Source organism: Tympanuchus pallidicinctus, unplaced genomic scaffold (genome assembly GCF_026119805.1).
Source record: "Tympanuchus pallidicinctus isolate F22 unplaced genomic scaffold, pur_lepc_1.0 scaffold3, whole genome shotgun sequence".
In the NCBI taxonomy this organism is placed as follows: domain Eukaryota; kingdom Metazoa; phylum Chordata; class Aves; order Galliformes; family Phasianidae; genus Tympanuchus; species Tympanuchus pallidicinctus.
Genome location: NW_026294747.1, coordinates 66763536 through 66790638, shown reverse-complemented (window position 1 = coordinate 66790638; position 27103 = coordinate 66763536). Strand labels below are relative to the sequence as shown.

Here is a 27103-nt window from a genome sequence, read left to right as displayed (position 1 = left end):
TCACACGAGGCATGTCCTGCTTGCAGTTGGAAAGAGCACAGGACCTGGTGCCTTCCTGAGCGATGACACTGAGGATTTAAGAATATCTTTGCAGTTGCTGTAGGAGCGAAGGGCGGAATGATGGTCTGCATTCAACTTGGTTGTACTTAATCAGTATGTTCAATGTAACAAATGTCAGTAAAACATATGGAAAGAAACAGGTCTTCTCTATATAGTAAAGTGAAAAATCAACCTAGGATATAGTTATTCCTTCTAATCTCTTATGAATTCCTGGTGGTGTGCAAAGAGTTAGGATAACTGAGCACACTGCATAGGGCAACTTTGGACTAGATACTTGACTTTGAGATGGATGAATTGTTAGTGTCACTGCTGGATGGGGCAGAAAAGCCAAACGTCTTGTTAATAGTGACCAGCTTTGGATGAGCCCAGATCTGCCTCCTGGATTTTACTGCTGGACTGTCATATATGTGTTCTGTGTACGTGGCATTGTAAATGTTCAGTTTCTATTTTTGTTTTATTGCAATAGTATATTGAAGCAGCTTTTTTTTTTTTTTTTTTTTTTTTTTTTTTTTAATGAAGGGGAAGGTAAATGAAAATATCAATAAATAGAAAAAAATCTTCCATTTCAAAGATGTCACTTTACTGTTCACTGCTTCTAGATTGACTATAATGTTGATTAAGCAGTGACTGAAGAGCTGTCCTCTGCATAAACACTGCTGGTTTGGCTTTGTCATAGTGAAGTGGAACACATGGACGCTCTGCCACGTATGCCAGCAAAATGTGGATGTGCCCATGAATTGAGAGTTTCTGTTTGCATCTTGGAAGAATATGCCTTTTCCATCTTCCTGCCTCACCATGCGTTCTGGTGTCAGTGTACACAGTTCTGCTTGTTTCTTACTCTTGTAAGTTACTCACATTGCGATTGTGTTTTGCATTGCACCACTCATTTCCTTTTCTTCATTTTTTTTTCCCCCTGAACAAATGGTCATTAATTGCAGTAAATTTAAATGAATTTTTTTTTTTTAAACTTTACTTTACTTTACTCTATTGTCAGCGTTTTATGATTTCCTCTGCAGAAACATTTGATTTGTTCCAGGAAATCACATGCAGATACAGTGCTTCCCTTCACAGCAACCAGATATATGTTTTGAATTGACACAGGCAGTTTATCCACATTCCTGGACTGCTAAGCACTACTTTCAGCAACTCTGAGGACTAGAACTCATTCCCTGGGAAATTTTCTTTCCTTATGAATCTTCAAGATTTACCAGCAGGACTGCAGATCTGACATAAAACAACCCGTCTTTGCAAGAAATCTCTTTCTGGAGTTGACCTCAGGGAAACAAACACTAAATCATCCTTGCTTGTGCTACATCTCTACTTTATTTGAAAATATAACTTTCTGTATTTCTGTATTCATTTTTCCCCCCCGAGCCCTACCTGTATCCTCAGTGCCTGTGCAGAGTTCAGATTCCCTTGCGTTGCATCTGCTGGTTTTCTCTCCTGAAAGAACCTGTTAAGCATTTTTTAATGCTGTGTTTTCCTTTCCTCGTGTCTGTCTCCCTTCTCCTTCCCATAGCATATTTTCTTACCTTTTTTTTTTTTAATAACAGAATATGGTGGTGCCCTTTTTTTCCCTAGGCTTCTTTCAGTTGGCAGAGACCAACTTCTGATATGGTAAAACTTGTGGCAGTTTCTCTATGACCAATGGCAGCAATGTGAATATTCACCAATTGAGAAATTGGCCCCAGTCATGTGTTTCCTGAAATCATCTGCTTAGAATAAAGGTTAAATGCCCCATCATATTTGTGTTGCTTTATACTCATTACGGTTTGGATTTCCTTTTAGAATCCTAAAAAGGGTTTGGCCTCAGAAAGCTTTGATTACTGCCTGAAATTTTATGCTGAACAGTTATTTCTGGAAAGAAGTGCTCATGTGTCTCTGTGAGATTAATGACAGTTATTTTTATCTCATTCCTGAGCAAAGACAGCAGAATCTGCAAGTGCTCAGCATCACTACTCGTTACATAAATAATTTCACCTGTTCTTTCCTGCCTTCTGTATTAAACTTTGACATTCTGAAATGTGACAAAATGAGTTTCACAAAGGCTGTTTCCTGGGCCTCTTAGGCAGGAAACCTCATGTGGGATACTGGGGCATTTTGCATTCCTCTCTATTCACACTGAGTCAAAAACTGAGCTGACTGCTGAGAGAAGGCAGTGGCAGAGAACCACAGAAATGATCAGTTTCCCTGCTGCTGAACAAGACCTAATACTGCTCTCCCTCTGCTTCACTAGAGACTTTGGAATTTTATTCACCTTTCAGGCTTTCTCCTATTGATAGAGAGAAAAGAGGCTTTCCCGGTCATAACCTAAACCTTAATCTCTTGTGTCTCCATAAGAGGATTTAGTGACGTGCTTTGTTTGATTCCTGATGCCAACTTTATGCACAATAGTTCAAAAAATCTCTTGTCATGAGTCGCAGTATATCAGACTGAATTCTTTGCTTTTGTTTTCAGTGCAGTGGTGTGAATTCTCTGGAACCTTCACTGAAGCCTGTATGTTGCATGATGCTTCCTCGGAGATCACAGTACCATAGAAAGGTGGATGCAGAATTCTGTAGTGTGATTTTGTGAAGTTTTGTAAGTCCTTAAGTTGTACAGGATCTCATTAAAAGCTAAAAGGAGAAGTACAGAGAGTGATTACATGGTACAATAAGCAGTATGCAAAAAGGACAGGCTCCCAACAAAACAAGCCCTAGCCAGAACACTTCAGGCGTGTAAAACAAAGGGGTTGAAACAGAGTGTTGGTGGTTAGTATGTAATAATTTGAGTCATCCACAGTGAGTTGAATGTAAAAATGTTGCTGCTAGTCTATAATCTAGGGTGACAAACGGAAGTTGGAGTCTTAGCATGGAAATTAAACCCTAACAAAGCTATTTCTTTCTGCAGTTAATAATATCGTGCAGGGCATATGACAAATGAAGTTTTTTTCTGTTGTTTAGTTGCAGACAATTCTCTAGCTGCTTTCCTACCAAAGCAAAACAGAAAGAACAATTATATGGAGGCTGCAGTCTTCAAGTGTCTATAAATTCATGTAGCAGCTATCATATAATTAGCTAATCAGCATCCTACATACAGCTGTGGGGAGTGACTCACTCTCAATGAACCTCTGTCCTGACACAAAGACAGTGTCTTTGTCTCAGCTGCAACTTCATTCATTGCCATCATTCTGTGTAGTTCTATAGCAGCTAGTTCAGTCAGTCCAGACTTCATATTCAAGACAGTGATTTGATCTAAACTTCATTAGGAAAAAGTACTTTTTGTTGTTGTATTGGCAACAAATTGCTTCTTTGATGACATTAGCAGGTTTGTGAGGTTGGCCAGCTTTTTATAATAGTAGTCCACGTCATGGTAGTCTAAAAAATAGGTGACATAAATAACATATGTGCTGCTAAAAAACTCAGCAAAGCAGAAGACACATCATCTTTTCTATAGATTATTGTTGATGGAAACATTGCTTGCCTGCAGAAGAAACTGAAAAAGTACATTTCTATATCTGATGCTCATAAATCATCATGAAGGGGCTTCTCTGTACGTGGAAGGGCTGTCGTGGTCACTAGCTCAAATGTTTCTCACTTCTTTAGTGGTTTGGATCTCATGCATTCCCTCATTGAATGAAATGATAATTTCCACAAAGTTTGTAATGTGAAATAAGTTCCCCTGACAGCCTTCTTCTTGTGGTACATATTTCCAGCACTTTTTATCTTTTCTTATTAGAAATCTTCCCACTTTTGTCAAGTGCCTGGGGAAGATGCTTCTTGAATGCATATGACAGCTAGTAGGGTTACCATGAATCCACCACAAAGGAGCTACTCCCCCACTACATGCTTAAATCCTTAAATTTCCTCACGGTACAGCAGGGGAGACGTGTAGTGACACTCTTTCCTGTAGTTATACAGTTGTAACGAGTAGTTACAGAGGAGAAGAAGGATCCTTGCAGCATCTTCATTTTCCAAACTCATCTCAGTGTGTCAAACAGAATGACTGTTCTTCTCTGGGAGAACTAGCTGTAGCCTTGGTGTCTGATGAGATAGGTAAGATCTAAATCCGATGAGCTCTTTTCTGCTCTGCCTCTTCCTTGCCTGGCCATACTGTAGCAATAACTATAAATAGCAGAGCTGTAGCTACCAGGAATAGACTCAGTATCACACACCATGGTTACATCTCTCCATCTTTATTTTCCTTAAGCTCTGGAACACAGTGGTTGGGAGTTCTAGAGCCATTGCTATCATGTGGAAAACACTTCTGTCTAGAGCTCTCTATGTAGTATGGTTCTGCCCAATTCATATTGCCTAAAAAAAAAATGCTTAGGGGCATAGGTAGTTCACTTGTAGGACTCCTTATATCTACCTGAAAGTGGTCAGAGGACCATTTTGAAAGCGTGACTATGTAGAGCTGATTTCACCATGAAGCACAAGCTATTGTTTGATTTGTTCTCCCATCACGTTGTAGACTCATATTCAGAGAACAGTCTCAGCTGTGAACAGAGCATTGGGAAAAGCTTTGCAATATACAATACAGTAAGTGTGATGAAGCACTGGCACAGGCTGCCCAGAGAGGTGGTGGATGCCCTGTCCCTGGTGACACTCAAGGTCAGACTGGATGGGGCTCTGAGCACCTGATGGAGCTGTGGGTGTCCCTGTTCACTGCAGGGGAGTTGGACCAGATGGCCTTTAATGGTTCCATCCAACACAAACGATTCTGTGATACAGCCAGGAAAACCAGTGCACAGCAAAGATATCAGAAAGAGAACTTGTGTACACATGATTGCGTGATGTGATATGGAAATGTGGTGTCTACACTGCATCTTGATTAGCTGTCCAGACATTGCCACTTTCAGGCAAAATCTCAAGATTCCCATTTCATGATGACATCAGCAGTGCTCCTCATTGCAGTTCACTGTACTGAGGTGGTAGGAATTTTTGGATTGCCAAACTGAACTTTAAAGAAGCACCGCATGTGGGAGGCCTAGAACTTTCCCTGGGGCAATAGCTTAGAAATTGCTGAAGCCAGGATGTGCTGAAAAATGTGTTTCTTTAGAGCCAAACCCTTCAGCTTTTACTCATGAAGAAACACTTTAATTGTAATAATGAGATCAGGCCACTTGCATGTAAAATCAAAGGCATAATTATGAGCTAAGTTGTTGGTTATATGCTAATATAGGTCTTGCTATTTTTCTATGGGTGTTTCTTATACAACTGCTTCAAACACGCCATAGTACATTTTACTTTTTTTTACAGGTATTGCTAATAGAGTCATCTTAAATCAAGTACTAGGTTAAAATTCTGCAAATTGCAGCTTGTTAATGGTCTGAGCTGCACGCTGCCAGCTTCACTTACTGTATTCTTCAGGCTTGCTGGATTTGAAAATCCAGGAGAGCAGACTGTGGTGTAGGAACATGCACTGCACTCACTCAGCCTGCTCAGAGCAACCCACTTCATAGAGGTGCCTCTGCTCAAGCCCAGGTTCAGTTGCCTTCGCAGGCAGCAGAAGGAAATAGTTCTTTGATGGATCTCTATCTGAGCAGGCCTGGGAGGTGCCTGCTTCTCTCCTCTGACTGCAGCAAAAGCTTTTGCTTTCTGTACCCAGAAGTAAATTCTAAAGTAGTCTAGATTGAAGCTTTGAGGTCAGAGGGCAGCTGTATGTTTATACCTTGCTATAATGCAGTACAGTCAGAAGGTCCAGCAACCACCCAGATTTCAGTCTGGTCAGGTTGGTTTGTGAGTTGCCTCACAGTGTCAGGGCTTGGTGGCATTAGTAAAGATGAGATTGATACCTTCATTGCAGAGGTTCAGAAATTGTGATTGCAAAAAGACCTCCTGACAAACAGGCATTAACTGCAATATCTGCAATGTTACTTGTTTCTTACATCCCACATATGGTGAGGGAGAAACACAAGGAATAAAGAATGATACCTCAATCTGGGGAAACAGGAGACATAAGCACAAAATTTCTGAAGATAAAATGGTTTTATATTCTATCTTAGATGCTAAAATGGTTTTGCATCCGTCTTAGAAGCTATCAGTCTTCTCATCAGCCAATCTTGGCATCTGTTGAACTGCATACGTATTTACTCTTCCCAGATTCACTAAAGGAATCTCAGAAAAATGAAGCAGGCATCTATCTCCTGCTTTTGAATTATTAGCACAAAGATTTGTTGTTACAAAGAGAACTTGCCCCTCTTTTTTACGATTAGAAATTCTGCTGGCTTTGCTGTTTTGTGGTTAGCTGGTTGCTTGTGTTTGTGTGTGGAAATCTTTGTTCTTGCGGTGTTGTTTCTCTGGAATGCTATGAGCAGTTGTTTTTGTTTGCTCATACTTGGGTGGAGCTAACTATCTAATTGGGTAAATATTTGCAATGTTGTGCTTGCATGCACAGAAGACAAAGAGGGCCTGATTCCTACTGACACAAATGGCCTTTTACACTGGCCTGGCAATGTAAAGGCTTACATAAAATTGATAACTATGAGCCCACTTCTTGTGGTCACACCATGTAAAGTGGATTTAGTATAAATAATTGTCCTGCTCATATTTATTTCCCATTTCAGATGGACTGGTATTTTTTGGATGGGAGGCCTTCTGGTTACAGCCACAAAGGAGGAAACTGTCCCGTGCACTGACTCTGTGTTCAGAAGTGCACAACTTCTCCTAGCCTTAGTAGGACTTGGAGCTTGGCGCTGCTGAAAAGCAAGGCATGTATTTACCAGCCTGTCTTCCCGCATGTAAGTTTTCCACAAATGTTTCCCAGGTGAACATTAAGGCCAGATAAATGAGTCCGAATACCTGAAGCTGCTTTGAAAATTAGAATTTGCTGGTGCTCATGAAAGGCATGTTTATATCAGTGATAAATATGGTGTTTCAACCGTACCAGGTGTCTGCTACATGTGTTATTATAAGCAAATCTACAAAGTTCACTGTAAAGATCTAAGATCTACACACTTAGGAAGAGATCACAGTGAATACTTAGGACTGATCTACTGTTAACAGATAATTGAGTCTTTCTTTGTACAGGCGTTAATAAAACTGCTTGTGACATAAGGAATAGTGAAACTGAGCTCCACAGCTGAGGTGCTGTATAAACCTGACCCTCGCTCAGCTTCTGCATAGCTGCAGCTATAAAAGCCTGGAGCTTACTATCCTGCCTAGTCTTGAAAGAATTGCATAGTCTCCAGGTGCCATTGCTTCATACATGCCTTATGGGGACAATACAAAATGTACTTAGTGCCTTTCTTTAGATCTAATAAAAAACTTTAATATATGAAGGTTTCATTTTATTAAAAATTCTTTTTCTTGTTTGAAATTCTTGCTCACTTATTTGCTTCAAGGTTCAGCTATTTATTCTTGTCTTTAAGTAATAAATAGGAATAATTTAGAGTTTGAACTCCACAGAGCCAAACTGTGATGCTTTTACACTGGATGATATCTTACTGGGTTCATTGTAATTATTCTGCAGAGTCCCTCAGGCTAAGTAAACTTCCCAGGCTGCTTTAAGACTTTTATCATCACAGTGTAGCCATTCTTCCTCGTCCTTTACTGTAGGTCCTCAATTTTTGTCTGTCTTATAAAAAATGTGTTGAACCTCAGATTGTTCAAGCATTTATTGATGGAAAGCCTTCCTTACTGGTATCCATGCAGACTTATTCCTGTTGCCTGCCATTCCCCTGTTCCCAGTCTCTGTGTATGCATTCTGTAAAGCATCATGGGGTCTTAGGGACATGATTTAGTGGGCATGATTGTAATGGATTGATGGTTGGATTTCATGATCTTAGTGGCCTTTTACAACCTTGATGATTTTATGGTTCTGTGATTCTATGACTTGAGACAGATAAAACAGGTTGTTTTGTTGCTTGCAGGTGTATCCTTTCTCTGATCTAGTTCACTTCTCCATACTCCAATGCTGTGTTGGTTGGGATAGGAGCTGCAGAGGACCCTGAAGTTCATTGTGCTGGAGAAGACTCCTCATAGAGCTGGAGCTGTTTTGCCTTCTGTGTTTGGTAAGAATTTCTCACTGTGTTAACCACCAAGCCATGTCACAAATGTGGTGCTGAATAGTTTCCTATGAGCTCACATCTTTCCACTGACAGTAAACCACTAACTTTTCTAGCTTTTGGGATCTTTGTAAGCTCCTTTGTAGGTACTTGTAAACACATGTTGAGTTTTTCCCTCAGTCAGGTATAAGTGGAATTTATAAAAAGGCACATATAATTCTGTCTTATGATTGCTGCATTAATCCTGAACACATCTAGAACTTTATCACTGAGTTACCTTCATGCAGATGTAAAACTAGGTTAAGATTAATCAGAATATTTAAAGTTGTGAGTAGGGAAGCAAATACCAGACAAGGCAGCAATATTTTTTCATTAAAAAAGGAGGCTAAAAATGATACCAGTTCTCTTCCCCCACGTGATACTTGTTGAAGTACAAATATATATAAACCATCTTCCTCGTGACTTTGAGATTAGTATTACTAATCCTGTTTCTCTGAAGTGTTTTTCCTGCTTCTTGTAAGCAAACAGACTGTAGCTATAGGACAGCAGCACCTAATCCTCACCTTCTGTCAGCCACCCACAGAAACCTGTTCCTTCTTCAGGTCTTACCTTTTCCGTGGGTGCTGCAATTAATCACGTTGGTGAGGTGCGTGTGAGTGGCCAATGACATTTCCCTCTGTCCTTCAAACTCTTATCCCATCATCACTGTGTTTTCTGAATATTTCTGTCTGTTTTTGCCAACAGATTTGGGCATATCTTTCTAGCTCTATTTATGTTTGTTTCATTGGCACTGCTGTGATTTCTCATCTGACCTGGGTGAGCAGAATTTGCCATGTTGTTTGGTTTTGGGGTATTACCAAAGACTCATTTAGTGGCAAAGGTGCTTTCAAGATATTGTGAAAAGAGTGTGTCCCTTTCTGCTTCAGCTCACCTATCTGCACCTGCCAAAGCTGAGTCTTGCCTATTTACAAGATAAACTTTGTCACGAGTATCTGATATTTGAACTGGCAGCAGTCAGAAATGTCTGACTGCTCCATGACTTTCTCCATGAGCAGAAGTTAAATTTATACCTGAATTTTCTAGCACACGTTTAAAGTCCACAGCCTAATTTGCTGAGAGAGGTCATTAACTTTGCGTTGTATTAGGAAATACTCTTTACCAATCCATTTCAATGCAAAAGAAAACAAAACGGATTTGTTCCAAAAGATTCATTCATGAAAAAATTGAGTTGAATGAAAAAGGAAATGTACAGTATTTTTTTTAAAAATGTATCTGGTATGAGTGCTTCAGACTAGACTGTGCATTTTACAGATAGCTACTAATTACACTGATCATTGAGACGTGTGATAAACACTGTAAGAGTTATTGGCATATCTGTAATGTTTCCTTCTGCATAATATATCTGCACTCTCCATAGAAATAATGCCTACTGCTGTTTCATGTTCAAGATGAAATATGTCCATCAATATATTTCCCAGGGGAAAAGAGAGAACAAGGGCAGGGAGAAGGTTGCTCTGCAAATACACTCCTTATGAGGAGCAAAGTTGCAGGGGAGCTTGTCTGTAGCTCTTCCCAAGCAGTGGAGCGTGTCATTGCTTTTGCAATAAACCTTTCTTCAGGAACAGATAGAAAACAACTGAAAAACAATTAAAAACTTAATTTGATGTAATACTGTCCATAAAACAACTTTACTCAAGACTTTTTGAAAGACTGCTGTTCAATGTGAAAAAAGACTGCCAGAAGTCCAAGGAGAACAGAGAATATTTATGACTGGAGAAATACAATTCCACTTTTACCCTGGAGGAATGGCTTGGTGAGATGTAATGCTTAACCCAAGCTTGAGGAAAATAATTTGGACCTACACTCTAGGTAATGATGTTCAACAAAACTGTTACAAAGACTTCTTTACTGCCCAAATGATACCCAACAGAATGAATGGCCTGGGAGCCTGTGGTGACCTAACCCACAGCTGCAGAGTTGGTCAATTCTATCTTTGGAAAAGCTTGGATCGGTACCGAGATATGAAATGTATAGTTCACATTTTTTACACAGATTTATTTCCTTTAGCAAAAATCCTGTTTGACTTATCTCATGTTTTTCTTTACAACACCTAGCAACGTCAGGAACAACACTTTGTGCTACACTGGATCTGTTTAGAACAGATCCACTGACTCAACTGGTCAGAGGAACAAAAGGCAAAATGTTGTTCTTTATTCCAATCTAATGCATGTAAAAATCACCTTTCTGGGCCCACAGTCCCATACAGGTGTCAACACATGACTACAGAACAAAAGAAAATACAGCAAACCTTAATATGTATGCTTGGATTAGCTATCTAACAGTGCTGCTAGTGACCTAATCTGCTTCTAACTGCATTTAATTTTTTTTTTCCCCCAAACTGCCTTAGCCATAGCTGTTTCAGACTGATTTCCTGATAGCTTTCCTCCTTTAGTAATGCCACCTGATACTGTCGGGAAGACTGAAATGGGGAGGATGCAAAACTGGCTAAAATTCACTTTCCTCACAATATGTCAAGTTATGCTGGATATACTGTTCTTCTGTAACCCTGTCACATAGCATCTCTTTGCTTTTTAAACCAGCAAACAATAACTCGTGCCTAAAACAAGCTACTTCATTATCTTTTTGTTCTTTTTCTTAATGAACTTTGGTTATCACTGGTACTCATTAAAACATTTTCCTTGTAGCTCAAAAACTGAATGGACGCTTTGTAGTCAGTTGTCTATCATTCCACTATGGAAATCAATTCTCTGTTACCTATGCATGGGTTGCCTGGGTTATGTATTAACCAGGCTGGGATGTGGTGACCTCTGTTTGCATACTATGTGAAAACTTGACTTCGGACCAGGAGGCTGCATTGACTGAAGTAGAGGGGTGCAGGAACATCTGTCACATCCATGTCTCCGGGCAACAAGCTGCCTTCATCACAGAGATTTGAGCTTCCATGTATTTCTGGCTGTTGGCTCCAGCAAAATGTCCTACTTTTTCACCATCAGCAGCAGACATGGGTTGCCTGAGCATTACTTGTATTTACTTTAAGTTGGTAGAGGATGGGGAGTTTAGGTCTTAATGCAGACTGTCAGTTCAAGTTCAAATGTTTAGATGTTTAAATCATCAACTTTTAGTGATTTTTACTGGTGTATTGTCTCTGTATCTTGTACTGGAAATAGTGCAGTCAGGAGGAACATGTGATCAACCCTCTGTACTCAGCACTGGTGAGGCTGCATGTTGAGTGTTGTGTTCAGTTTTGGGTCCCTCACTACAAGAAGGCATTGAGGCCCTGGAGTGTGTCCAGAGAAGTGTATTGGAGCTGAGAGGGGACAGGAGCATAAGTCTGAGGGGGAGATACTGGGGGAACTGGGATGATTCAGTCTGGAGAAGAGGAGGTTCAGGGGAGACCTTATTGCCTTCTATAGCTCCCTGAAAGGAGGTTGTGGTGAGGTGAGGGTTGGCCTCCACTCCCAGGTAACTGATAGAATGAGAGACAGTGGCCATAAATTGTGCCAGGAGAGTTTCAGGTTGGATATTAGAAAATATTTCTTTTCAGAAAGAGTGGTGATGCAGTGGCACAGGCTGCCCAGGGAGGTGATGGAGTCACTGTCCCTCGAGGTGTTCCAGGACCGTGGAGATGTGGCACTGAGGGATATGGTCAGTGGGCATGGTTAGGATGGGCTGATGGCTGGACTAGATAATCTTAGAGGTCTTTTCCAACCTATGATTCTCTGATCTCCTCCATTTTCAGGAATATTTGTGCTAGCAGCTTTTTGAATTTCAGACTCCTCCAAATTCCTGTGCCTCTTTGGGAAGGCAGTGCTGTCTGCACCACTTGGGAGTGCTTGCTGCCTTGCAGAACCAAGTCCCAGGGGTTCAATCCTGTACACTTTGTGTCTTTGGCCATTGACCTCGATGTGACAATTTGAATCCCGAGGTCACAGAATTGTTTCTCCCATTGAATTACTGCTCCTGGCTTTTAGGATATTTCCCCATGCTCTTGCACATCCAAAAACTGTTTATTTCCCCTTCTGGCAACCCATATTCCTAGATGACTTATTTTAGCAGGAGTCAGATGCTTACAACAGTAAGAGGTTTGTACTGGTTCTTGCTGGTTTAGAGAGCTGACACTAGTGTAATGAGAGTGCTGGCAGCAGCAACAGCTCAAGCCCTGGCTGAGCTGGCTTCTGTCCTTCAGGAACCACCCCCCAGCAGTGTGTCCCCAAGGGGATGGAGTCCCACAGATGTGTGTCTGTGGGCAGAACTGACCCCAAGGCTGGCCAGCAAGCACAGCCAATGATGGGAGAGGGGAGCTGCTACGTTTAACTTAATGGTGGAGGAACAAGGATACACCTTTCACAGCTTAGTCTGGTACTGAATCACATTAAGGCATGCTTTCCTCTGTAGTTTTATCTTACTCAGCTAAAAGTTGTAAGGGTGTGACAGATCAGCAGAGGTCAGGTGAGACTGCATGGAAAGGGAGGAGTTGCTCTCGTTTAGGTGTTTTTTCCCCCTCCCCTCCCCCCCAAACCAAATAGACAGCACTTTTAATAGCTAGACTCACCTGTGCTTTTTTAATAATAGGTTGCTAGAGTGCTCAGCTTGTTCAGTAATTACAGCCAGCACCAAAGTCATAACGTGGAGCGTGGGGTGAGGTCTTAATGAATATCGTTGCTTGCCTCCAAGTACAGCTCTGTGCAGCTTCTGAGAGTATGGCTTCCTCTGGGACGTGCTGTTATCAGGTAGCACAGGGTGAGTATGTGGCAGCTGGGGACAGTAAGTGTTCAGGTGGCTCTATTGGATCATGGCAGTTTTGCAGGTTCAGGAAATCAGAACTCAGTCTTTATTAGTCACTTTTAACATCTGAGAGCTCAGTGTGTTTCTATATTGAAGCTGATATACCCAGCAACGTGCTGAGGCAGTGATTTTTATCACTCACAGGGAAAAAAAGCCGAGTACTGACTTAGCAACATCCAAACCTGCAGAACCTAAGCAATTTTTTTTTTTTTTTAGGATCCGAAGCCAGTCTTGTTCTCACTTGGCACCAAATAGACACAGATGATGAGACTGTAACATATAACACACAGAAGAATTTATTCTAGCTCTCTTCAACAGATTCTGACTTCTGAAACCTACAACAGTACGTTGTTTTCAAAGGTGGAGAAAGGGATAGAGCAAATTACTGGAAGGAAACCTATTGCATATGAAGCCATTTCTGCTCATAAAGTTGCTAAACCTCTGGTTGCCTGAAGTTTGGAAAGTGGAAGGGCAAACTGAAACCTCTGTTTGGTCTGGGCTGGCTGTGTTCTGCAGTCTGCACAGCGCCTATGTTCTCTGGACACCATGAGTAGTTGCTTAAGATTAAAATCATAGACAGTGGGTGTTCCCAGGCTGTCCCGCAGTCAGTAACCAATAATCAAAAATATTTAGTGAAAGAAAAAGTTCAGGTAAATGTTATTTGAGAATGTGAACAACAGGAAGGAGAAAAAGGTGGAAATTCAGAGGGAAAAATGACGAGCAGTAGAAAATATGTATTTTCCAAGATCTACAGTGGAGTGAGAATGTTCCCTGGGGTGGAATACTATTTGGTTTTAAAAGTAGACTGAGTAGGAGGCTGGAAAATGCTATGCTAGAAAGGATCCCACGTTTTCATCTGTTGACCCACTAACCTTTTCTTTACATCTGTTATCAGAAGTGCTTTGCAAAGTTTTTGTTTGTTTTTCTTTTTTGTTTCATCAGAAATTGTTCTACACAGATCTGACTTGTCTGTTTTCCCAGCAGAGATATGCCAGGACATCCAGAGTCATAGGGATTACCCAATATTTGCCTGTGTTGGCAGTAAATGCTGGCAGTAGGGAACTCCCTTTTTGGCCGTGTAGGTTGCTCTCGTCATATCTTCCAGTTTGAGAATTGCAGTAGAGGTAGAGAATAGCTACAGAGATCCAGAAAAAAGAACCCTGAGGCATTAAGTTCCACTCTTACACCAGCGTAAATCTGAAGTGGATCTCATTACATGGCTCTAATTTTAAAGAATTATACCTGAAATGGAAACGTTAGAGATACTATGGATAGGCAGTGTGCTCTCTGCTTTGCTAAATGGATTTACTGTGCTAATTCTGATGGAATTTCACTTCAGCAGATAATCAGAATTACTGATAGAAGAGTTCAGAGTAAGTAGGAGAAAGTACAGCAGTTAATTACAGTGATGTTAAAAATAGATTATGTGGGAATGAGAACACTTTCCAGTAGATGAAAGTGTGAAAGTCAGAACATGGTGCACAGCTTTTCACCTCCAAGTATAAAAGTCACCAAGAAATGTCCCATTGCCTCACCAAGGATGGGTGTTACCTACACGGAAGTGGCTGCTTTGCCATCAGAGTGGCTGCCTCCCAGCTGGTGATTCCTTCCAGAAAAAGACTCAGGAAACAATCCAGGAAAGCTTTCCCTCTATTTGGTGTATGCACTATGTAATTGGAAGGTTGTGATCACAAAAGCATAGAATCATAAAATGGTTTGTGTTGGGAGGGATCTCAATGATCATCCAGTTCTAACACCTGCCATGGGCAGAGTTGCCACCCACTGAACCAGAAATTAGATGAGGCTGCCCAGGCCCCATCCATCCTGGCCTTGAGCACCTGCAGGGATGGGGCATCCACAGCTTCTCTGGGCAGCTCTTGTACCAGCACCTCATTCTGTAGGTGCTGAATGTAGTCATATACCTACACAAAATAAGGAAGATGAACTCTTTGAAGGGGCTAATTCAGAACTGGCCTCCTGGAAATCTTTCAGCTGGAGTAGCTACATAGATTGGAAGAGTTGAGAAAGGCATCGTGCTTTGCACTTCTGACTGTCATTGCAAAGCAGCCAGAAATAAAGAGTGGAACGAGAAGCGTTTAACTGCAATGTCTGAAGGCTTCAACTATCAATGAAGCTAACCTGATAGCTCTGGTGCTCCCGTGGTTCATGATGAGAGAATGAGGAACCTCCAGAGCCCTGGAACACTGTTCTGTGCCAATCTCAGAGCTGCCTTCAGCTCTGTGCTTGGTAATCTGTTAGTGATTGCAAAGCTGTTCTCCTTCTCTTTCTTAACACTTCAAAGGAGAAAGAATTCAGCATTTTCCCATTCTGTGCTGTGTCTCTGGCACAGACATATGTCTTGTACCTTGCAGCTAATGTGTACCTTGCACTGTCACAGGGTGCAAGAAAGATAAATACCCACTGATAACCATAGCATCTTCTTTTTTAAACCTTCTAAGTGCTCTGCTGACACAGTCCCACATTCCACCTGTTTGGCTGCAAACTCTCAGTCCCCCATATCTGCATGCATTGCCCCACCAGCCAGCATCTGGTCCAGCCCCAGCTACCTTTTGTCTCTCTGTTTTAAATCTCAGTCTGTTTTTGAGGATGAAAAATTATCCTCTGCTTCAATTTCCTCTTGCTGGTGCTGGAATTAATTGTTAGTTGCATTCCTTGTGGGGAATGTAATGAAAATATGACTATAATATACTTATAGTGTGATTTGTGGTTACCAGTGGAAATATTTAATGATCTTTTTGTACACATGGAATAATTGCTTCTTCTGTATCACAATAATGGACTGCAATACAATTACACTCTTGTTCTTCTTCGTATAAGAAATAAGCACATGAGTGGAACAGAATCTGAAAAGCAGAATGCCCGTCATATCTCTCCAATATCCATCTGCTCACTGGAGATTCTGCACTCTTTTGAATAACACAGACTCTTATAATCAACGTGATTGTGCAGCTTTAAGATAAACAATTCATAAGATAGCTGAAGTTCATTTTCATAACAAAACTAGGCATTAAGGAGTCATTCCTGAGGCTTTCCCTAAAGGTAAAGGCTCGGAGGAATGCAATACATTGCAGATAAATCCTCCTCATATAAAGCAGTGTATCCTCAGTTGCACGGAGATGAGCAACACTCACTTTCTCTAACAAACTTCTGCTGTGAGCTGCCTCTGAACAAGGTGTTCCTGCCTTATGAGAGCTCATTGCCCATATGTTAAACCACAGACTTTTCATTTTTTCATTTGGCAGGAGAAGGAAGGGGTTAAAAGGCAAGGAGCAATCATGTGCTGGCTTTAGGAAAAAGCAAGTTGTGCAAAAAGTTGATGAGAAGTGAAAATCGCTGAGGAAGTGATTTTTTAGGGAAGGAAATGTGATGTTTGCAGACAGGAGCACTCAGTCTCCTTCTTCTGCCATGGAGTGTGGGTGAGAGCAGTCCCATGGGCGGGCCTGGTAGGGCTGGAGATGTTATTCTGTGCCACAGAGATGGAAAAAGGATCAGAGAAAGGGTCCCAGGTGTAGAAAGGAGGGACGGAATGCGCCCCAATGTTGGATTCCTTGGCACAACATTTGCTAGTGCAACCCTACTGAGCTGCCAAGCACCATGACTTGTACGTATGTCACCCCTCTGGCACAATTATGGCTGTGTGACTCATTCTCAGAGCAAAGATTGTAGAGAACACTTCTTCAATTTGGGGAATGGCTGAAGATAGAATGGAGTGCAGTTAGGACATCAATTTAAAAGCAGCTGGCAACACACAGTACAACAAACAGAGGGTAAGTTAAGCTGTCACCTTACAGTAAGCTGGTGGTCAGAGAGCCCTTTGATGCCACCCTTCCAACCTTTCAGCGTTTGGTGAGAGCGATCAGCCATGAGGTGTTTGCACTGCCCTGCTGCTGGGACCCATCACTCTAACAGGTTTAGTGGCCGACATTTTTGTGTTGCTGTGTTGCTGTGATGCATTGCTTTAAGACTTTTAAGCTGCAATTGTGCATTTCTTCATAAAATATTGACTTCAAGCCTGGGACAGTTCTCTTAAAACAGGAGATGTGGATGCTGCCTCAGCCTGCCTTGTGCCATTCAGCACTGGCTGGATCTGGGCAAGCAGGCAGTGCTGCAAACCAGGAGCAGCAGTGCTTTGTTCCCATCCCACGCCGGTACAAGTGACTATGTAGGTCAGTGAGCAGGGATGAATCATGTCATGTGGCCTGTACAAATGCAGAACCATGTTCTTTGTGTAGAGGCACATGCAGATTCCTATGGAGAGCTGCTGGGGGCTGGGGCTCACAGGGTGCTCTCCATCTAAGTGCATAGCATGAAGAGAGTCGCAGAATGGTTTGGTTGGATGGGACCTCAAAGCCCATCCAGTGCCAACCCTTGTTTTGGGCAAAGCTACCTCTCCCCTGAATACGTTGCCCAAAGCCGTCTCTGGCCCAGCCTGATGTGTGGCCCTACGAGTCCCTTGCCAGGGGCAGATAGAAAGCAGGATCTGCTCCCAAACACCATCAGCACTCTTCTTAAGAGCTTTTTCCCTGTTAATTGCTTTATAACCAGTTATGATTACCCAGTAATGATTCCTGGGTCTAATGATAGGAAGTACTCATTAGCACATGGGCAAGGGAGCAGTTCCCCAGAGCATGTGCATTTAGCAGAGGGGAATATTTGAGACTTGCAAGTTTCCAGAACAGGAAACTGAAATTTTAGGATCTAATATAGCAACCTATTCTCCATTACCATCAGCTGCCATAGTCTAGAGGAAGACACAGAGGGAATCAAGTATGCATAATGCAAACTCACGTAATTATAACACTATCAACCTGACTTTAGCCACTTGGCTTGGAAACAATTGCCCCCAAATATTGGCCTTTGACTGTAGAAATGAAATACTCTTGGGAGAAACTTTCATTTAGATAGCAAATTAGAGGCATAAATTAAAAAAGAAAAGCAAATCACTTAGAAAGTAGCTACCCCTGGTGTAATGCAACGAATATCAGCAAGCTCTGCTTCAGGGCTGAGAATGCTGTGTGCTAAATCAGCATCAAAATGGAGCATGGGGGGCTACTGTCATGTTGATGGTTTTCCTAGAATGATCTAAGTCTAAAACCTCTGAAATTAACAGTCAAATAAACAGAAAAGGGCACAGAAGGTGCTTCCAATCTGTTCTTAAAACACAAAATCGAAGTCATGCCTTCAAGCACGCCCTTCCTCCCGTGTGATGCTGGCCAGACAGATGGTCTTACACTGCACTTCCAGATCAATGCATTTAAAGAGTCCAAAATCAGAAGATTTTACAAAAAAGTAGCCAGCCTCTGCCTGACCTCAACAACTGAGTGTTGTCCAGTTGTCTGTAGCTCAAGCATTGCGAGCACCTTTTCTAGTCCAAGTAACAGGAGGATGATTTGTGGGACTGCAGGCAATTATTCCAGTCTTCAATTTCAAGATGCTGTTGACTTTTACCTCTGACACACTAGAACGATTGAAGTGTTTCACAATAGCAGGGTCCCAGGAAAACATTTCTCAGTCAGACTGATGGGGACACCCATTCCAAGAGGAGAAGATATTCAATTGTGTAAATGCAGAGAAAATGAGGAAAAGAAAGGTATTGTCTGCCATTATTATTAGCTGAAGACCCAGAAGAATTTCTGCAGATGGCAGATAGCATTGCTAGTTTCCAGAACCTAGTGGCTTTTCTTCATATTTGTTTTGTCTTCAGGGAAATGTGCAACATTTAGCAATTAGATGTTGATCCAACTATGAAACAAGGTCAAGGGAATCTTTTACAGTATTACAGCTATTTTTTCTCCCTAACATAACTGATTTTAGAGAGTATGTCTGTGCGCCTTGTGCTGTGGCAACAGCAGGGGAAAAAGTTTATCACTACAAAGTTCACAGCTTAAAATGCAGAAAAAGCCTTTACCAGATCCCAGAGAAATGGAGGATGTGGATAACAGTGGGGCTTCCCAGAGAGCCCAGGCAGTAGGGGAGAGGTGCTGCTCTTGCTTCATGAATTCCTAATAATTTCACTGGGATTCTGCAGATAAACTTCCTGCTTGAGTTCATCCTCCCAAAGACAGAAGGCTGCTGGTGGTGATACTCTGCAACTTAGGGATGTTTTTGTTACGCCTTACTCCTGCATGGTTTCATAGATTAGGCAGTACAGTCAGTGACTGAGAGCTTTTCTTTTACACTGCTACTTCATATAATCTCACTTAGAACCATAGAATCGTGGAGTAGGAAAAGACCACTAAGATCACCCAGTCCAACCATCGACCCATCCCCACCATGCCACTGAACCACGTCCCTCAGTGCCACATCTCCATTGTTCTGGAGTACATCCAGTGTTGGGGACTCCACCACCTCCCTGGCAGCCTGTGCCACTGCATCACCACTCTTTGGCCAAATAAATTGTTCCTAATATCCAGCCTGGACCTCCCCTGAAGCAATTTGAGGCCATTACCTCTTGTCGCACTCGACCATTCTTCTTTCCTTTGCACAACAATAATAGTAGTATAATGATAGTAATAATAATAATAATAAAAAATCCCATTTCCCTGCTGTCAAGAAGGATGCAAGACTTAAACATATGTCCACCACACTGCAATAAAAATTGATTTGAACTGAGCTGAAAGCCGATAAGTAATAAGGATTTGTTGGCTTGCATCGGTTTTTGTCTGACAGCAGCAGAAGATAGCATCAAGCAGCATGTGCTGAAATACACTGTTACAAACTGCATTGGAGGCAAAATGAAGTGGTGGTCAGTGAGGGTGCACCCAGGACCCTGCAGATTGGGATGGGGCTGGGATGCCTGCAGGGCAGGGATGGATAGGAAGGGTGGAAACGGAGAGAAACTGAGAGCTGAGGAGAAAGGTGAACTTCTGCCTACATCTCCAGCCTCCTGCCCACGCGCTGGGAGCCCTGCAGAACCACAAGGCATGTTGGCATAGGCAAAGCCCAAGGATTTGAACTGAGGAACCATGTTCTGTTGTCAGCAGCTTTTCTTTGGACTCAGGTACTCTGCAGTGAGTTTTGCAATCTGATTCTGCAGGGAGAAGCTCACTTTGTTAGGTCGGGGGGGGCTCCTCAAGGGCCTGAAGATGTCACGTCATGCCATGTCCAACACTGCTGAAGTCCACATCTGAATCAGGTTTTAGCTCCCACAGAAGATAAAAAAAAAAGTAAATGCTTTGAGCTCTGCAGTCACAGATTTCTTCCCCCCCTGTTACCACAACATAAGGCACATTTGCATGTTCTCTAAAACTAGGTATTTTGGAATTAGAAAGAAAAAAAAACAGAATAGAAAGGAAACCCCAGGATCTCCCCAGTCCTGTAGTGATGTTCGGAGCCCAGCACATATGATAACAATGCATACCTTCCAGTCAACTTGTTCTATCCCCCCGTGCCCACACTGTGTCCAAGGGGAATGTCGTGTATGTGGTGGATGAGTGCTCTATGGTCCCTCATGTGTGCTGGATTGGGCTACGTCTCATCTATGCAGCTGGATGGGAGCTGCATTTATGGAAGCTTCTCCATCCTCTTCCCACAGGAAGCAGGGACAACAGCTGTGGCAAAAGGGTAAAGCCATGTTAATCTTGGGTTTATGACTGCTTTTTATTTTCTATTCTCTCTGCACACCAAAGCTCATAAAAATGCTATGGGAATCTGTGTATTATCTTGGAAATGGAGTGTTGGATCAACCCCTGAATTGTCTTATTGTGTTCAAGACCGTGGCCAACAAACCAATGGCTTCCTCAGCGCTCAGCTGCTGTCATTCCTGTGATCACAGACTGCATCATCCTGCCCTTGGATTTATCTCATTGCTCCCCAGCTATGCTGTGTGTGGCTGTGTTCCATCACACTTGTTCTTTGTGGAGCAACCTCCTGGGAGCCTTCCTTATGGGCATATTGGGGAACCACCAGACTACCTCTGCCCAGAGGTAGACTTTCTGGTGGAAGGAACAGCGTAGAACAATACAATCACTAAATCATTAAGTCTGAAAAAGATCTCTAAGATTATCTAGTCCAACCATCAGCCCATTGCCACCATACCCACTATCCATGTCCCTCAGTGCCACCACGTCCTTGGGCAGCATATTCTAGTGCATTACTGCTCTTCCAGAGAAGAATTTTTTCCTAATATCCAAATGGAACCCCCCCAGATGCAACTTAAGGCCATTACAACCTCCCCAGATGCAACTTAAGGCCATTACTTCTTATTCTAGTTTGTTGAACACTTTTTTTTTTAACACTTTTAAAACACTTCTGTGAAGATCTGAGTTATCTTTTGTGGTCTGTTGGAGCCCTCTGCCTTGGTTTTGCTCCTTCCCATGTTTGCTTCATTTTTGCAGTTGGACATACATCAGTTTATTGACAAACTCATATGGACAACTTAGCATTCAGGAGCTGATGTTGCTGATTCTTTCCTAATTTTTACAAATGTAGCCAATGTGGTTTTGTAATCTTAAGCATCTTTTCCAGATGGCTTGGCTGGCTCAGTTAATACTATATTACAAATGTGTGTAGTGTTTTTTCTAATGTACAGGGACTTGATCAACTGGAGTCATGGCAAAAAATCTCAGCACAGAAATGCCTTAGGAGCATATTCTCTTTTAAAGCAAATGTAATATGGACTAGTATTGATGAGACTGCTCTGTACCGATGAAGGTCAGGAGAAGGATTTTGTGCTGGCAGCAGTGATGCGCTCGGGAAGACAAGGAAGCTGTCAAACTGTGTTCTAGAAGGTGCCGGTTACCAAGTGGAATTTCACCAGTTTGGGCAAGTGTTGGGCTGGGCTCCTCCAGGACACAGTCTTGCAGTGTGGCCCAAGTATTTTCTTTTTGCCTTTCCGGAGTGAAGTGTTTGGTTTTTTTTTTTCTGGGTGAGTTCCCATTTCAGCTCTTAACAATTTCAAGTGGTACAAAGCAAAGTGTCAAATAAAATTGGAATGTTTCTCTGCGTCACAGTCCAAATTTTGAATAACAAACTCCAACACAAAATCCTTACCCCATCTCAGCATCCTCGCCCCAGCTCAACGTCCTCACCCCATCTCAGCATCCTCATCCAGACTCAGTAACCTCACCCCAGTGTGCCCACAGCCATCACTGCTCCCGCTGGGAGCTGGAAGCTGCTCCGTGCCGCCTGCTCATTTGTCCTATTCTCTGGGCTTGGCAGGTGGCATTTTTGCTCAGTGATTCATTCCCTGGCATATGCATTTATCTGGGCTGACATTTTAATCATGCAAATAAGGATCTCCTTAATGAAGAAAAAAATTAATTTCACAACTGTTGCTACAAACACAGTGACAGTCCTGCTAATGTCATTACATTCATAATACAATCAGTGGCTTTTCCATAATTACTATAAACTGGTGCACTTAGCAGCAGAGTAAAGGTTACACAAAGAGCTGCACGACTCCTCTTGTTCACTCTGGTTTTATCGAGAGTGTTTGGCACTCCTCTTATGCCCCTTTGAAATCTTTTGGTTATCGCTGCCTCATTGCTTGTACTGCAGATGGCTTTGCCTTTGTTGGAGGCACAGACAAAATAAGTGGCACAGAGACAACTCCTCCATGACCTTTATTGCTCCTTGTCTTTCAGATCCCAGCGTGCAGAGTAAACAAGGTGACTCATTCTCTTCTGGTAAATAGCTGCCTCCCAAGGTTTTGCTGCTGACAGGATTTTTTGTTTTTTTAACTGCACCCAAAGAACAGAGGGATGTGAGCTATGAACCACATAGGTAAACTCTGCCTCTGAATCCTTATAGGCTCAGTAGCCATAAGGAGAAAAAGCATTTTATAGTCAAAAAGCAGTGAGAATAAATGATTTCCTAATGGGAAAGTGCCTTCTCTCTTCCCTTTTTCCTTAGAGATGCTGTGGGTGAGATACTTGAGACCTTAATCCCAGAGACTGGAGGGATTGGAACCAATTGCAAACGATGCCCATCAGCCTCAAGTGTTTTAGGGCTGGGATTTCACCTTCTTGTTATCAAGGAAAGATTTAAGGTTGTTTGAAAACTTATTCCAAAATCAAGCTATTGCTGTTAAGATTGGGGCCACTTTTCACAGACATTTGAGGTTGTTCCTTTAAGATACAGTATCTAAAAGGGGGCAATAAGAAAGAAGGGGACAGACTCTTTAGCAGGGTCTGTTGTGGTAGGACAAGGGGAAATGGTTTCAAATTATTAAAAGAGAGATTTAGATTGGATATAAGGAAAATGTTTTTTATGATAAGGGTGGTGAAACAGTGGAACAGGTTGCCCAGAGAGACTGTGGGTGTCCCATCCATGGAGACATTCAAGGTCAGGCTGGATGGTGTTCAGAGCACTTGGTGGAGCTGTAGGTGTGTCCCTGTTCATCGCAGGGGAGTTAGACTAGATGACCTTTAAAGGTTCCTTCCAACTCAAAAGATTCTATGACACTGTTTTATGACACTTCACATGGTAATGTCAGCCTTTCTGTTTCATTTTCACCAGAATGGGAAGAGTTCTCCTGGTGGCAGAAATGCAGGATATACATTATTCATCTGGCAGAGCTGTCAGGGACTGCAAGTTTGCTGCAAGACCTTTGGAATTTCACAACAGCAAAAGAAAAGTAAGAGAAAACCAAGAGAAGGGAGAAAAAGCACAAAAGGAGGGAAAGAATGAGAGGATATTGCTGGGGAGGTTCTGCTTGTTGGTGGGAAATTTAGAAGCTCTTCCTGGACCACTTTGGCCATCTCTACACTTACTGAGGACATAATATATTTAATTGATGTACCTAAGGTGGAGAAGAGCTGGTGTAAATCATAGAATTATAGAATGATTGAGTTTGGAAAAGACCACTGAGATCATCAGGTCCAACCATAGCCCACCACCCTGCCCACTAACCATATCCCTAAGATGTAGCATTGCAGCTGCATGGGACAGGTGGAACCTGCATCCTCAGCAGCAGCCCTTGCTGTATCTGACCATGGAGTTTGCATGAGCTTGGTAACAGCTCCATGAAAGAAAAATCCCTGTGTGTGTCCATGCTGAGCATGTTCCTTGTAGGTTTCTCCCGCTGGGAGAAGGAGCTGGGGCTGGATCACAAGGAGGACAGAAGGGGCTGTAAGGGATGTTCAGAACAGGAGGGAAAGATATTAGGCACTGAGAGGTGGCACTTGGTCGGTCAGCCAGGTGAGGGCATACAACCAGCAGCCATCTGCAGCCTGATGATGAATGCACGTGGGCCAACAGTTGTGCATTCATTGTTCATCTTGCTTGTAATGGATGCACTTTTTGTAAGAGGGAAAAATCTATAAAACACTGCTGTTCAGCACAGATGGTCATTGTCACTGCCTCACTGCCCCGAGAAGAATCATAAACCTGCACTTCAAAAAGATTTTTCCAGTGACACTGTAAAGGCTCAGAATCAGAGGTAAGGCCACAGTGCTGCCCTGCAAGATCATTTTGTGTCTATCAAAGCGACACCCAAGCCAGGCTATGAAGCCTGTGTTAGTCCTCAGGGCATTTTCTTTGCCATGTTCCTATCCAAGGAACCTGCAGCCCTGGTGGAGGGTTGCACTCCATGTAATAACCAAATCAGTGCTTCGTTTGGCTTCCAAGAACTTGGAATATGCTGTGTCAGTGAGGGATCCCTTGGGGATCCTTTCCCATAGTTTCTTGCTGGTTTGTGAATTGATTTTGGGGTTTTGGGATCAGACATAGGAAACACAGCTGTAGCTTACAGCCCCATCAGCAGGGTCAGCTTCCCTGGCTGGAGGATGGGAGGCAGCAGGGAGGGCACCCATGCACAGAGCTGTGCTGTATGTGCAGTCCCCACAGCCAGAGGCACATTGTAAGCTTTGGGTCCTACCATGAACCACCAGATACAACTTCCTCTGGAGTCAGTGGGAATTTGCCAGCACGAGGAGCACAATGTGATGGAAACAGGAGACACTGCGAGTTCACAGGGGACTTGAATTAAAAGTTTGTTAGGACATAGTCTATATTAGTTAACTACATTCAGATAATCATTTTCCAGGCATTCAAGGCCAGGTTGGATGGGGCCCTGGGCAGCCTCATCTGGTACCAGATCTGGAGGTTGGTGGCTCTGCCTGTAGCAGGGAGCTGGAACTTGATGATCCTTGGGGTCCTTTCCAACTCAATCCATTCTATGATTCTATGATTCTAATCATGTTCCAAGTACCTAGTAATTTCCATGACAGCAATGTGATCAATATCTGGCACATGTTGGTATCCAGCCTTTGTGTTAGTAAGAAATCTATGTCTGGGTTTCAAAAGCATGTTTCCAAACCTTTACTTGGAGTGGTCTGAATAAAAGTAAATGTGCTTCCATAGAGCACATTAAAAACATACAGAAGATGTTTATGTCCAAGCTTGAGCCGTCGGTCTCACTTCCATGATCCCTGCGAGCCCCTTACAAGCCCTGCTGTATGCTCATGGCAGTGCTGGTCACAAGTGCAGCAAGCAGAGGTGAGTGATGTGGAGTTATTAACAGAACATTTGGCCTTGGGAATAGAAATCAGCATGTGAGCAGTCAGAGCAGGGTCTGCTTCTGCCTCCCTCCCTCCCCTCCCTCCGCCTGCAAGGACAAGAAAGCTGTTAGCTGGTGCGTCACCTGCAGCCAATAAAAGTGACATTTCTTGGGCACATCACGCAGGGGAGGCTGAGATGTTTTGATCCATCTTAGGCAAGACTGATGGCAATTTAGAGATGTTTCTGTCTGTGCTGAGATGGCTGACGGACGGAAAAACTGCCAGTGAAGAAACAGCCTTGTACCAGGAGTTTTGCTGAAAAAGGCAGAATCTGATTTTTAGTTAACTCAGCGTCAGAATGGAAAACCCAAATGCTTACTTGCAAGAGTTGTTGGTTTTTTTTTTTTTTTTTTTTTTTAATGCACAGAATAATATTAGGAATTGATCTGAAACCTAGAGGACCTTCAGTCCATTGTCATTCTGACCTATCAGCTTTAAATCCAGATATTCATTGTTCTATAAATACGCAAAATATTGCTAATTCTAGCATTTGATATAATTTAATATTGTAACACATTGATTAAATAAATGAAAAACAATATATATATTCTAGCTACAGACATTCCTGTGTCATGTCAAACTGCTTGGAAAGCACAGCCATCCCAGTGCAGGCGCATGGGTCAGCAGCTGGCTGCAGCTTTGCATTCCCCATCCTCTCTTCTTGGTCTTTTTCCCTCTTCCAATCCTCCTCTGTGGATGGAAAAGCAGCATTGTGAGCCTCTGAAATTCAAAGGAGACCTTAGAACTGGACAACCTCTCCCTTCTGGAGCCCACGCTGCCCAGGGTGCATTTTGTTTCATTCAGAAACAGTTCTGTGAGACTGCAGTAGCAAAGAGCCAACACTAGATAGCATTTCATGTTTGTTTTGAGGAAGAAAAGCCTTTTGTTCTCCTACTGTAGATTCAGAAAGAACTGAAGCATGTTTTAAATGTGATGAATTGTTAATATTTTCTGGTGATCTGTGCAATATCTCCTATACATTCAAAACAGCAGGCAACAAGTCTCTCTTTTTCTATTGTTTTCTGTTGTTGTTGACATCACTGCATCTGTACAGAACCGAGCTGAGTTTATGAAGTGCCTCATGCCATTTTGCCTCTAGGTGCTGATGTAAGAGGCTTATGTTTGATCTTTGCGTAGGCATGTTCCTGATCCTATTAACATTGCATGTGAAATCCCCACCAGGCTGGGATCTAACCCCTTCTGTATGTAGGTACCACAAGCACTAACAGATAAGCAGTGAAGGAATAGTTCTCATGACATACAAGACAACAGAAAACAGAAAACAGGACATGGCATACACTGCCTCTCTGGGCAACCTGTTGCAGCTCTTCATACATTTTTTTGTAAAATACTTCTTATATCCAATCAAAATCTCCTCTCTTTCAGTTTGAAACCATTTCCCCTTGTGCTGTCACAACGGATCCTGCTCAGCAATGTGTCCCCTTCTTTCTTGTAGCTCCCTTTAGATACTGAAAGGCCACAATCAGGTCTTCCCAGAGTTAGGAGGTTGAGGTTCCGCTGTCCTTAAAAGATGGAGCTTGAAGTTCCTTTTGTATGGGTTTGTACATTTCTCATCAGCCTTGCTGCCCCGGGACCTCATTTTTCAGAGTTGCTGTGGATATGTAGCACATTCACTGGACCCTGGGGGTGCTTTAGAACTGCCAAGAAACCATTGCTCTACCTGGTGCTCACACTGTGCGTGCAGGAAAACCACAGGGATGGGAGTGGA

General features: G+C 42.6%; 1 long non-coding RNA gene across 3 annotated transcripts; it reads left to right on the top strand.

Moving 5' to 3' along the window:
* Positions 1-1993: 1993 nt before the first annotated feature.
* Positions 1994-26655, top strand: LOC128085382 (uncharacterized). Of its 3 annotated transcripts, XR_008208940.1 has the most exons (5): positions 1994-2601; positions 6608-6781; positions 7913-8053; positions 13070-22597; positions 23333-26655. It is a non-coding gene; the product is annotated as an uncharacterized LOC128085382 (long non-coding RNA). The 3 variants fall into 3 exon arrangements; XR_008208939.1 differs by having other exon boundaries at positions 13070-26655; XR_008208941.1 differs by lacking the exon at positions 1994-2601 and adding an exon at positions 6411-6497 and having other exon boundaries at positions 13070-26655.
* The last annotated feature ends 448 nt before the right edge of the window (positions 26656-27103 follow it).